We start from the raw sequence: 12,287 nt of genomic DNA on the forward strand, positions 1-12,287 counted from the left end.
AACCCCCCAGACCTAAACACGCCCTTAAATTTAGTATTTAAGGGCTACCCTGAACCCTAGAAAATCAGATTCCTGCAACTACAAGAAGAAGGACTGCCTAGCTGAAAACCCCTGCAGCGGAAGACCAGAAGACGACAACTGCCTTGGCTCCAGAAACTCACCGGCCTGTCTCCTGCCTTCCAAAGATCCTGCTCCAGCGACGCCTTCCAAAGGGACCAGCGACCTCGACATCCTCTGAGGACTGCCCCTGCTTCGAAAAGACAAGAAACTCCCGAGGACAGCGGACCTGCTCCAAGAAAAGCTGCAACTTTGTTTCCAGCAGCTTTAAAGATCCCTGCAAGCTCCCCGCAAGAAGCGTGAGACTTGCAACACTGCACCCGGCGACCCCGACTCGGCTGGTGGCGATCCAACACCTCAGGAGGGACCCCAGGACTACTCTGATACTGTGAGTACCAAAACCTGTCCCCCCTGAGCCCCCACAGCGCCGCCTGCAGAGGGAATCCCGAGGTTTCCCCTGACCGCGACTCTTTGAACCTAAAGTCCCGACGCCTGGGAGAGACCCTGCACCCGCAGCCCCCAGGACCTGAAGGACCGGATTTTCACTGGAGAAGTGACCCCCAGGAGTCCCTCTCCCTTGCCCAAGTGGAGGTTTCCCCGAGGAATCCCCCCCTTTCCTGCCTGCAGCGCTGAAGAGATCCCGAGATCTCTCATAGACTAACATTGCGAACCCGACGCTTGTTTCTACACTGCACCCGGCCGCCCCCGCGCCGCTGAGGGTGAAATTTCTGTGTGGGCTTGTGTCCCCCCCCGGTGCCCTACAAAACCCCCCTGGTCTGCCCTCCGAAGACGCGGGTACTTACCTGCAAGCAGACCGGAACCGGGGCACCCCCTTCTCTCCATTCTAGCCTATGTGTTTTGGGCACCACTTTGAACTCTGCACCTGACCGGCCCTGAGCTGCTGGTGTGGTGACTTTGGGGTTGCTCGGAACCCCCAACGGTGGGCTACCTTGGACCAAGAACTGAGCCCTGTAAGTGTCTTACTTACCTGGTTAACCTAACAAATACTTACCTCCCCTAGGAACTGTGAAAATTGCACTAAGTGTCCACTTTTAAAACAGCTATTTGTGAATAACTTGAAAAGTATACATGCAATTTTGATGATTTGAAGTTCCTAAAGTACTTACCTGCAATACCTTTCGAATGAGATATTACATGTAGAATTTGAACCTGTGGTTCTTAAAATAAACTAAGAAAATATATTTTTCTATATAAAAACCTATTGGCTGGATTTGTCTCTGAGTGTGTGTACCTCATTTATTGTCTATGTGTATGTACAACAAATGCTTAACACTACTCCTTGGATAAGCCTACTGCTCGACCACACTACCACAAAATAGAGCATTAGTATTATCTCTTTTTGCCACTATCTTACCTCTAAGGGGAACCCTTGGACTCTGTGCATGCTATTCCTTACTTTGAAATAGCACATACAGAGCCAACTTCCTACACTCTTTCACTTTAATACTAAATGTTGTTCTAAATCTAATCAGCGCTTTGGTCTCTTGCAGTCTTTTTTTGGGTGAAAAGTATAGATTCATTGCTCTTTTATTCTACTGATACTACTGGCTTAGCTAGTAACTCTCCAGAATAGCAATAGTGTACAAATCTGTTTAATAGCTGATCCTTACTTGTGATCCAATCCCATATGGTGCTGCTAATTCTTTTACATCTTAACAATTCACCATAAGGGATGCTGGATTTAGTATGGGTTGGGTGGAAGCTACTAGCATGAAGAATAGCATTATCCAGAGTAGGCTTTCTAAATATCTTCGTTTGCAGTCTGCCTTGGAATACAAATACTTGCAGATTAAAAAATGTCACGCATACATCACTGATGACTTGTGAAATGCAAACTGAGATCATTCTCATTGATCTCTTTCACAAAAAAAACTTCTTACTGTCTTTCCATATCACAAATACATTGTCTACAAACCTCAGCCAAGAAATTATGTGATCCCCCCCAGCTACCACTGTGGTCCTTGATGAGCTCCTGTTCCTCCCACCAACACATACGCAAACAAGCGTAGCTGGGGCGCAACATGTGCCCATCGCAGTCCCACACACTTGCCTGAAGATCTCCCTATTAAAAAGGAAATAAATTCTCCAAACACCACTGGATCATGGTAAGTACCATTACAGTATGTTAATAAAAAAATGTTTAACCGCCCAAAGGCCATTCTGATGCTGAGTATTAGTATACAATGAAGACACATCCAATATCATTAGAAGATATTCATTACTCCAAGGAATATCCTAAATTCTTTTCAGAAAATATCCTGCATCTTTAATGACAGAGGGAAGGTTCTGCGCATGTTCCTGCATGTAATAGTCCACATATTTAGATGTATTTTCCAAGAGGCTGCGATTCCCCAAGATAATCGGTCTCCCAGGTGATTGCACACATTTGTATGGATCTTTGGAATACAGTAAAGAACCAGCATTCTTGGGTGGTCATTTCCTAAATAGAGAAATTCGTCTTGATTGAGTAAACCCATATTTCCCCAATCAGCCCTGCCTGATATTAAATTTTAGTTTGACTCATAGTCTCTCTGTAACTTTTACTATAGCAACACAAGTCATTCAATTGGCTATAAGCCTCTTACAGGTACATATATGGAGGCCATATAACTATATAACCCCCCGTCAGAGTTTCTCATAACTATTTGCTTATTGGACTGCAATTTCTTCATCTGGTTCAAGTAGCTTCTTTGGTGGTAATTATTTTTGTATCCTCCTATCTTTAGCTGCAGATATAAATAGCTTTTTAACATCTTCTACCACGCATTCCCTGAATGAATCAATTGAATCCTTGGTTGTCCCTGGTATAATTGTAGACACAGGCTTAAATGGAGTTGCTGCTTCAACATACACATCCAAATTACGTTACTCGATCATTTGCTGTCAGGAACCTCTTCCGTTATACCAATAGTTTTATTCTTCAGTTCTTGAAGCTCTACCATCAATTGTAAATCATATACCAGAAGATCACCCGGATTCTTATTCTCATCCTTTCTAGATGGTACTCTACGACCCTCTTGTTTTTGAAGATGTTATTTGGCTAATTTAAGTTTCCTGAATTTGAAAATGTTAATCCTCGTCCGACAGTAATTAAGGGAGCTTTCAGAGCAGTTTATTAATCCCAATGAAATAATCTGTTCATCTGCTTTGGGCAGTACAACCTCTGCAAGGTTGACCACTCTTAACTTTATCCACCTTCATTTTCTCTTCCATTTGGTCTCTATCTGTACTTTTGTTCTTTCGATGTCTTTTTCGGTGCTCTCTTCGTCTTTTGTTTCTCCTCTGTCGGGCCTTGACCTCTGATTCCACGGCCAAAGCAATTAATGTCTGTTCTGCCATTAAAAAAATATTTACCTCATCTGCAAGTGTCGGTTTTAATAATTACTCCAGATATGCCAGTTCGAATCCTTCCTTCCTTCTGTGTCAGACTCAAACTCAGATCTGAGCCTCTTTAACTGAACCTGGTATGCTGAACAGCTCTATTGTCTTCTGCTACTCTTGTCTTCGTAATGTGTCTAAACGTTTCACAAATGTAAATATTTGCCTCTGCTCGCAATCGACTTTGTCACAGTGGAATTTTTGAGCCTTGCTTGCTTTAATTATATCTTCCTGCTTTGTTGCATATCTACATTTATTTCACTTTCAAGCTCATCAATCCTCTTCTGCAATTCACTGCGATCAATTTTAGCACATTTAACAATGATTTGCATCAAACGTCTTGAGGCTTCTACATTGCTTTCTGCCCATTCCTGCATCATTAATGGATATGGGTTCTCATAACATGAAGCTATAAGGATTTTCAGGCCTCAAGGTATTCGTCCAACCTCCAAATATTTCAATATAGACTTCCTTTCCCACCACTTTGCCTGTTCACTCATCGTTTGTTTTTCCAGTTGTAGTAATTTCACTTTAATGTAATTGATTCCCATTCCAGGAGTAGATGTGCTTGGTTGATCAATATTACTTGTACTCAGTGCATTGTCAAACAACTTTTCTGCAGCCATTTCATGTTTGGGCAGCACGTTGGTGGACATGCTGATGCCTATAATGCTTTTTCTGCTGCTATACTGTTATGCATGTAGCGGCCATGAACACCTTCCAACCCGCTCAGCCCTCACTCACCACAGTATTAGAGCATATGGTTCGAATCCTCTGACCCGTCCCGAGGTTCCTCACACCGCGGAAACCATCATGGGCACGGGGAGGGTCATGCAGACACTTCTCCCAAGTAAGTCTCGTCATCCGGTTTGCACCATGCGGCTGCTTCTGCATCAACTTCAGCAGGAAGGGGGTCTGCAACACAGAGACAGCCACCTCTATACCAACTGCGTATTTATCTGGGGGTGGGTAAGTACGTTCCCGCATGTAAAGACCTTAGAGACCAAAACGACAAACTATTCCGGCTCGCATCCCACAACAGTCTTCACCATAGAGGAGGACGTAGCTGCTGTTTGAAAGCACCTGGAACATAGGTCTAATCAACAGGACTGGAACTCCCTTCAGATAACAAGCTGAGTTTGCTGCAGAAGCGTTACACACCCCATGCAAGGACAGCTGTTTACAAAACATCGAATGGCTGACTGAAGTCTCGCATTCACTACCACTAAGAAAGACTTCTTTCATGCCATTGAGACATTTCTACGAGAAGGGAAGCTCCCACACCTCATGAATGTAACTATCTCCCAGCCTTTTATATCTGCCTACCGGAATGTGTTTTAAACAAGAGGTGAATTGTAGTGTAGAAATAGGCAGATTGATGACCCCATGTATTAGCCACTCAGCAGATGGTATTTCAGCTGGTATTTCAGCCACAGTAAAAGACAACTTTTCTAACTTCTCGATATTTAGCATGACATAAGTCGCTTCTTTTATAGCCGTTAGTAGTTGTTGCGTTAAATTAAAGGAAGAAAATATCTCCCCCGCACTGACATGCTGCCAGGGAATGCGACCCGCCTTCAATGTTTGAAGTGTCCAACCCAACTGCATAATGGACCTTAGCTGACTCCGTCCATGGTGTGAAGAAGACATATCTGTTTGTATGATGTCTATAGCAGAAGAGATGATGTTATTTAAAGTGTATATCCGGTTGGACAAGGTATTAATCTCATTATCCACAACAGCTAATGCCTTTTTCAGATTTTCCTGGTCTATTTGCCTTAACCGGGCAGATGCTTCTTGTTGGGAAAGCTTCCAAATTTCATTATATACTTCATATAAGAAACGCTTTCTGTGGTGTTACCTGGGGCCTAACAGGAAGTCCTGCAAGTCAGTATTATTAGACAGAAGACGGAGGTGTTCTCTAACCGCATCTTAACCATTGCTGGCATAGTTTCCCTACACTATATGTTGTAACTATACCCGCATGTTCGGATAATATATAGCGAGGGTCCGGCCTACTAGTTCTAAAACCCCCCCAAGGAGTTAATAAAACGTTAATGACACCCGTTGGTATCTATTGGTCACAATAACCACCCGCCAGGACGTGTAAGTGACACATTAAATGTACCATTCTGGACCCATTCGTCAAGCTGATCTTCAGTTGCATTTGTATATTTTTGCCATTTATAAAACTTTGCAGGGGCAGGTATACTGGGAATGTTTAATTCTTTAATCTTAGCTAAGCCTAAACAACTTGTTTGTTGTACTGTTTCATTTAAGAATATAATTTGTACAGGTATCAGGCATGCTCTAAATAAAGCTTCCTTTCCCCTAATTTGTCAATGTCTAATTCCCCAAACACTTTCTAAGTCAATTGACTTCAGCCAATATTCATAGCCTTCTATAGACAACCGGGAAACAAAGGATTCCGAATATATACATTTCGTATTTGTCAATAGTATATGTATATCTTTAGTATGTGGCAATTTAAAATAATACGATTCAGCATTTCTTACATTGTGCCCAGAAAAATATGTAAACTTTTCACAATATGTTTTGGAACTCCCTTGTGGTGGAGTCGGACAATGTTCCCATTGTGTAAAATTAAACATAGTTTTCGGGCTGCTCGCTCTGTGTATGAAATGGTGCCCATAGTAATTAAAGAAAATCAAATTTTCTTTAGATTGATAAACATCTTCGTTTTCAAATACAGTGTAATACTACAATTCAGTCATCATAGATTCAACTGTTTTCACATCCCAATCATCAGAAACAATGCCTGGTATTATTATATCGTTCATTGATAGTTTGAACACATATGGTATTTGAACTTCCATGGGACCGTATATATAAAATATTACTTTATCCCAAACAATCCCATCAGGAATTGGTACTGCGTAAATGTTCACAAAGGATAAGTCTCTTCGGCCCTTGTCTGATGAAAAATGTGGTTTTGAGACCTCCTCCACCAATTCAACTGTGGATTTTTCAGGGAGAAAATGACCATGTATTAACAAGAAAAAAGTAATAACAAAACCAATCCAAAGTAGGAATGCTAGGACAGTCAAGGAAAGCCACAGATAGTTCCATAGAAAAATAAAATATGTTTTTTTAAGCCAGTTCATTAGCTTATGTGTTTTTGACAATTCAGGTGTCGAAGAGGCGAATGAGTCTGAGACGTCATCACTGAAGTCGGCAAAATATCAAGAAGCAATTTGTGCAAAAGCTGGAGCTGTGGTCATTGGTGGAGTTGGTGTTTCCTGTGGTGTACACAATAAATAGCAACATCCGTTTGTGTTGAAGTTGAGTCAAATCGGTCAATCATTTCTGTATTGTTCGATGTTAGTGGAAATAAAGCAAGATCATTTTCCACCCTCCCCAAGTTCGGAGCCGTGTCAGGGTTGCTGTTAACAACTTGTAGAGGGACTTCTTGACCAGTAGTGAAAGGGATTCGGGAACTACTGGATGTTCCTCTTGGTCTGCTGTGCAGGATCGGCCACATGGTGTAGTTTGACACTGTTGATGGAGACAAAACGATTTTCTTTGGCACCTGCCAACGGTTCTGGAATTGTGTGTTTCCCCAATACTGGGACTGGTGCTTGATACGAAGGGCCAAATTCCTTTTTCCCAGCGACTTTTTCAAGTACCAGATCCCAGACTCTGGGAATCAAGCCAGTAGGTGTTACAGGTACATCCTTGATTCCTGTGGAGGCAGCACTGACGGAAGAATTATCATCACAGAACTGTTGTAATCCCTGTAAGACAGTGACAAGTTCATGTATGTCAAAAAGTGTTTCTGCAGCCTCCACGCCAGGACCATCAAGATCTGGAACAAACATTCGAGCTCCGAACAGGCACACATATGAAGTATGACCCCCCCAGGGACCTTCTAGGCAGATTATTAAGTGCTCTCTGAACTCCATACAGGTGATTAAGCCAACTACGACCCGTACTAAGACGTTGGCTATAAAGGATTGCTTTAAATCACGGTTTAATCGCTCCACAACACTATTTCCCTCTGGATGAAATAGACACAAGTACTGGAGTTGGACCCCCAACTAAGCCATGGAGTCCCTGAATGCCCTTGAGGCGAAAGCAGGGCCCTGGTCCGAGTGGAAAGCTGCAACCGCATATGTAACGATAAAGACTTGGAAATGTTTAATAACAGTCCGAGCGTCGCCGAGCGTTGTGGCCACAACCATAAAAATCTGGAGCAAGAATCAACAGCGACTAATATATACTATATGCACTATCCGGTGTTAGGGGACCACAATGGTCCAAGTACACACATTGTACACACATTGTAATGGTTTGTTTGAAATCAAGAGGGGTGTCGGCAGTGGGCGTTTGGCAGTTGAAACTTTGATTTGTTGGCAGATGTCACAGCAAAGGACATACTGCTTGGTCTCTTTGTAGAGACCTGGACACCAATAACGGGCTTGTAAGATTGAAATTGTAGACGCTACATCAGCAAGTTGGGCAGATGCTACCCCTGCATGCACTGCTTTAATTAATTGTGATCTTATATCTCTGTTGGGAATATCTTGTACCCCTACGCCTGGTATCTTAACCTCAGTGTTCAGCATACCTCCCATTTGGTAGGAATATTTGTCAGGAAACCCTTTTGGATATGGCGTACCATCAGCCTTAGCTGTCACGGCAGCCCATATGTCTGCGTCCGGTTTTGAACTCAAACAAGTCACTGCAGCTACAGCAGCCACAGCCACTGCTAACTTTGCGGCTTCATCAGCCAATGTATTTCCAGCAACGTGTATCCCAACGCGCTGGTGTCCAACTGTATGTACAACATGGACATTTGGTAGCGTCTCTTTCAGATCTGCTACTTTCCCCCCACAGAAGTCTGTGTTTAATGGTGTTGCCTTTAGAATCTCTGAACCCATGCTGGCGCCAGTAATGCAGATATTCATTGAAGGACTGGACACAATAATATGAATCACAAACAATCAGCGTGCGCTGTGCAGGATCCGTATGTTCCAATGCCATCAACAGCGCTTTTAGCTCTGCCAATGGTGATGTGCAATCCCCTAGGGTTTCCGTAAATGTATGTAGGGGACAAAATGTATTGTCCTCCATGTAGCCGCTTACGACAGCGCAAGCAGCAGAATATTGGTGTTTTGTTCCAATTGCAGGTTGCGCTGAGCCATCGGTGTACATGACTATGATACTGTTTGATAGGCAATGTATTTGCTGGAACCGGGTATTCTAGTTCATACTGCAAAAATTCTTGAGTTTGTAATTTTGGGTCAAAAATGTAGTCTACATCCGTGGCTGTTAAAAACGTGGCCCATTGTATCCAGTGTGGATGTAATGCTTTTGCGTTTGGAACGCTGGCTTTTGTACCAGCCTCCAGGGCTGGGATTAGAGAAACGACAATAACGTGTTTTCCGTGGGCTAGGGGTCATTCTTTAATGACAGCCATTTGTACAGCAGTGAGTATTTTCTCAGTGGGAGCAAAGCGTTGTTCTGCCGCTGAATACAAGTGTGATTTGTATGCAATCTGGACTGTCTCACCTTCATTAAATGTCACATAGGTGAAACCGATGGCACCAGCTATTACTCTGATTACCAAATGTGTTTTGTTGTGTAAATGTTGTGCTGCAAGCATGTCTGTCTGCAATTCTCTAAGAATGCGTGTATGTTCAATTGTCCAGAATTTGCTTGAAAAATCAGGACGTGTCAGATCATTTAACGGTTTTATGCGTGTAGCATAATCTGGAATGTGAGTTCTGCCAAAATGTAGGAAACCCAATAGAGATTGGATTTTTTTTTAATCATATTTGGTGGTTGTAGCTGTGCACATTTTTCTAAGAATTGTGGCGCTAGGCTCTTTCCTTCACTTGACAGCTCATATCCCAGAAACAGGACGCTGATGAAGGCAAATTTTGTTTTTTAGAAATTGAATTTGTAGCCAAATTAAGCAAATCCTACGACAATGCGGGCTACTGGTCTTAAATGTTGTAGCAATTCATCATCCGTCAGATAAATATCATCTACATAGGACAATGCTTCAGGGTCAATCTTGTGCAAAATTGCTGTCACACGAGCTGCGAACAGTCCTGGGCTGTTCTTATACCCCTGAGGTAAACTACAGAATTTTTCTGGGAGCCTAGTGCACTGAAACTTGTTAAGTCTCTACTCTCAGGCGCTATATTCTGGCAGAAGAAACTATTGGAAATGTCCAGTGTTTTGTATTTTTATACGCACTATATTGTTCATTAGTGCTGTGCTATGTGAGTTTTGTATGGCATATGTGCGTGTATGACTGTTTAAGTGTCTGTAGTCTAAGACTATTCCATATGAATGGTCTGGTTTAGCTACTGGGAACAATGGATTATTCATTGCAGAGACACAGGGTTAAATTACGCCTGGTATAAAAATTTAGTGAGTATTTCCCTCACAGGTGCCTTTGCGTCATGTTTTATTGGATACTGAGGTTGTGGTTGGGGTTGAGTTTTTATAGGAATTACGTGGTAGGGGGATTCTTTATCCCATCCTACATGATTGCGATATAACAAGGGTGCCTGTGCCAAAGCCCAATCAATGGCATAGGATTCAGCGAGTTCCTCTGGAACAAGGGGCGAGAAGAATGTTTAATGACGTCTTCTCCATGTGGGCATGTACGGACAAATTCAGGTGGACAATCCTGTTTGGCCAACAAAACATCATATATGTTTAGTACGTGATCCAAAAAGATTGCGTCTATTATGCGCTCAATGTCTCCTAACTGTAGCGTTACTTTATACACCCTATCGGGCGTGGAGACACGCATGTCCGCAGTTTCTACTTGTATAAAGTCATCAGTTGCTTTCACCTCCAGATGCTCTAGAAGACTCCGGTGAACTATTGTGACCTCTGCCGCGCTGTCTAGCAATCCTAGTGCCCACTTCTTGCTCTTCAAGAGGACCCTCTTCCTGTGTGCCATGTCGAACTGCGACAGCTGCCACCTTTTTCTTTTTAAATTGTGGTTTTTGTTGGGCAGGTTTCTCTTCCTTTTTAACAGAAACCTCCAATGAGCGTTGTGATTCCTGTATTGGTTTCACGTACTCTGTTCTTCGCTCTGATCGCCCATCTCTCTCACTTCATTTTTCCGATGAGTCCTGAAAGGAACGAGATGGGCGTGTATCAGTATACTGATATCTATATCAGGCGTTTTTATATTATCTCTATTTCTGAGATTATATCTATTCTGTGGGGTCTCCATACGTGGAGATTCTCCCCTCTCTTTTTTAGGAGTTTGTTGTTTTTTATCCCAGCGTTTCTTATTACCCTCAGGAGTTTGCTTGGGAAAATCTTTATTAGATATGCCCTGAAATTGTGGTTTAGATGGTCTGGCCCCTAAACTATCTCGACCAATGCTAGAATAGGTCTCTGCGATAATCTTGGGCAGCTCGCGTTCCTGATCCTGTTGAGGAACGTCACGGAGCTGCATGCGCAGAGCCAGTGCGACCTATTCCCCTTTAAGATTACTTAAAATAATTGAGGATACCGTGGCAAAATTGCCCATCAATTGCATCCCCAAATCCAGGGCTGGGCAGCTCCGTATTCATCTTGAATTTGTTTCAACACCTCCGGTAAATTGGCCAGTGTCGGTGTACCCTGTGCAGTTGTATAGAGCGTGGCAAATACAGTGCCCCAGGTATTACAGTTATCCACTGTAGGGACCACCCCAAATGGGAAGCACATTGTTAGTATTCCATGTTTATCCTGAGGTCCCGTATGGGGAAATACTGCCTCCGTGCTGGGTTTGTATTTAATGTTTGCATTACAAATTGTACTAATCGTCTATATATCGGTGTTAACTCTGTATATAAGCGACGAACCTCGGCTACTGCTAAATTTGCAACTGCAGGATGTGGTGTATAAATGGCCAATAAAGGCCAGGTAGGACCATCATTACTTAGAGGACCTAACCTTATTGGTAAAATTGTGTGGGGTAGGGCGCCATCAAGCCAATTATTATGTTCTTGATAACCTAATGGTATTTCTAGATATGCATATGCCCTGTATTGTCCAGGTGCGTTTACAAGTGTATAATGATGAAATGTATTTGTGTTACCATCAACTGCTGGAAATGTGACCCAAGAATAGAAGAGTTGTGTTCTATAAGCTGGATGGGTGTCCACCACAAATGTGACTGGACCCCTCCGGGCCATTAGGCCATTTGCTAGTAAATGTGCAGTCAAGAGTTTCTCATAATAACTGCTATTTTTATCTGCTATGGATTCGCCATCATAGACAGACTATATGTTCAGAGAAGGCACACCAAATGGGGTTTTTCCTTTTAAAGTTCAAGCCTGAACAACCTCCAACCTCAAGTAGGATAACCTAAGTGGTTGGAGTGGAAGAATCCTCAGTACCACGGACGTCTCCGTATACGGTATTGAGGCGTCATTGTATATAATGAGACAGAGATACTCTGGAGGACCCGAAAATTAGAGCCTGACCAAACGTTGGCGGCGCCATGTCGCGCAGGCTCTCATTATTCTAATGAGACTACTGGATTTTGAGTGGCAGAATCGCCCGCGGTGTGGGAGACTGAGTCTAACCCACTGCGGGTGACGCCTGTTGCTCCAATCCCGGTTTTGCTCCGGCTAACTAGCAGTGCCTCATCTCTACCCAAAGATAGGGATGACTGGGCAGCCAAGCGCATGACATACTTGGCTTCTCAGGGAAGTCGTGGTCACTCCAGTCTCATCCGTTTCTCTCATTTACAATTCAGTCTCGTATATAAATGACAAACAGAAGCAGTATTTGTTTCAATAATGAGTTTAATAAAACGACTGCATCTTAGATAGCAAAGTGTGAGCTAC

The 12,287-nt window shown here is 43.0% G+C and overlaps 1 protein-coding gene across 3 annotated transcripts in view; it reads right to left on the bottom strand.

Moving 5' to 3' along the window:
* The window catches only part of HDDC2 (HD domain containing 2), a 152,463-nt gene that overhangs the window by 19,942 nt on the left and 120,234 nt on the right, over positions 1 to 12,287 (bottom strand). The window contains exon 6 of one of the 3 annotated variants that reach the window (XR_011203733.1): positions 4,201 to 4,371. The exons of the other annotated variants lie outside the window; for them this stretch is intronic. The gene's annotated coding sequence lies outside the window, so the exon portion shown is untranslated. The remainder of the gene's footprint in view (positions 1 to 4,200; positions 4,372 to 12,287) is intronic. 3 annotated transcript variants of the gene reach the window in all.

The sequence above is a fragment of the Pleurodeles waltl genome, chromosome 5 (genome assembly GCF_031143425.1).
Source record: "Pleurodeles waltl isolate 20211129_DDA chromosome 5, aPleWal1.hap1.20221129, whole genome shotgun sequence".
Classification (NCBI taxonomy): Eukaryota; Metazoa; Chordata; class Amphibia; order Caudata; family Salamandridae; genus Pleurodeles; species Pleurodeles waltl.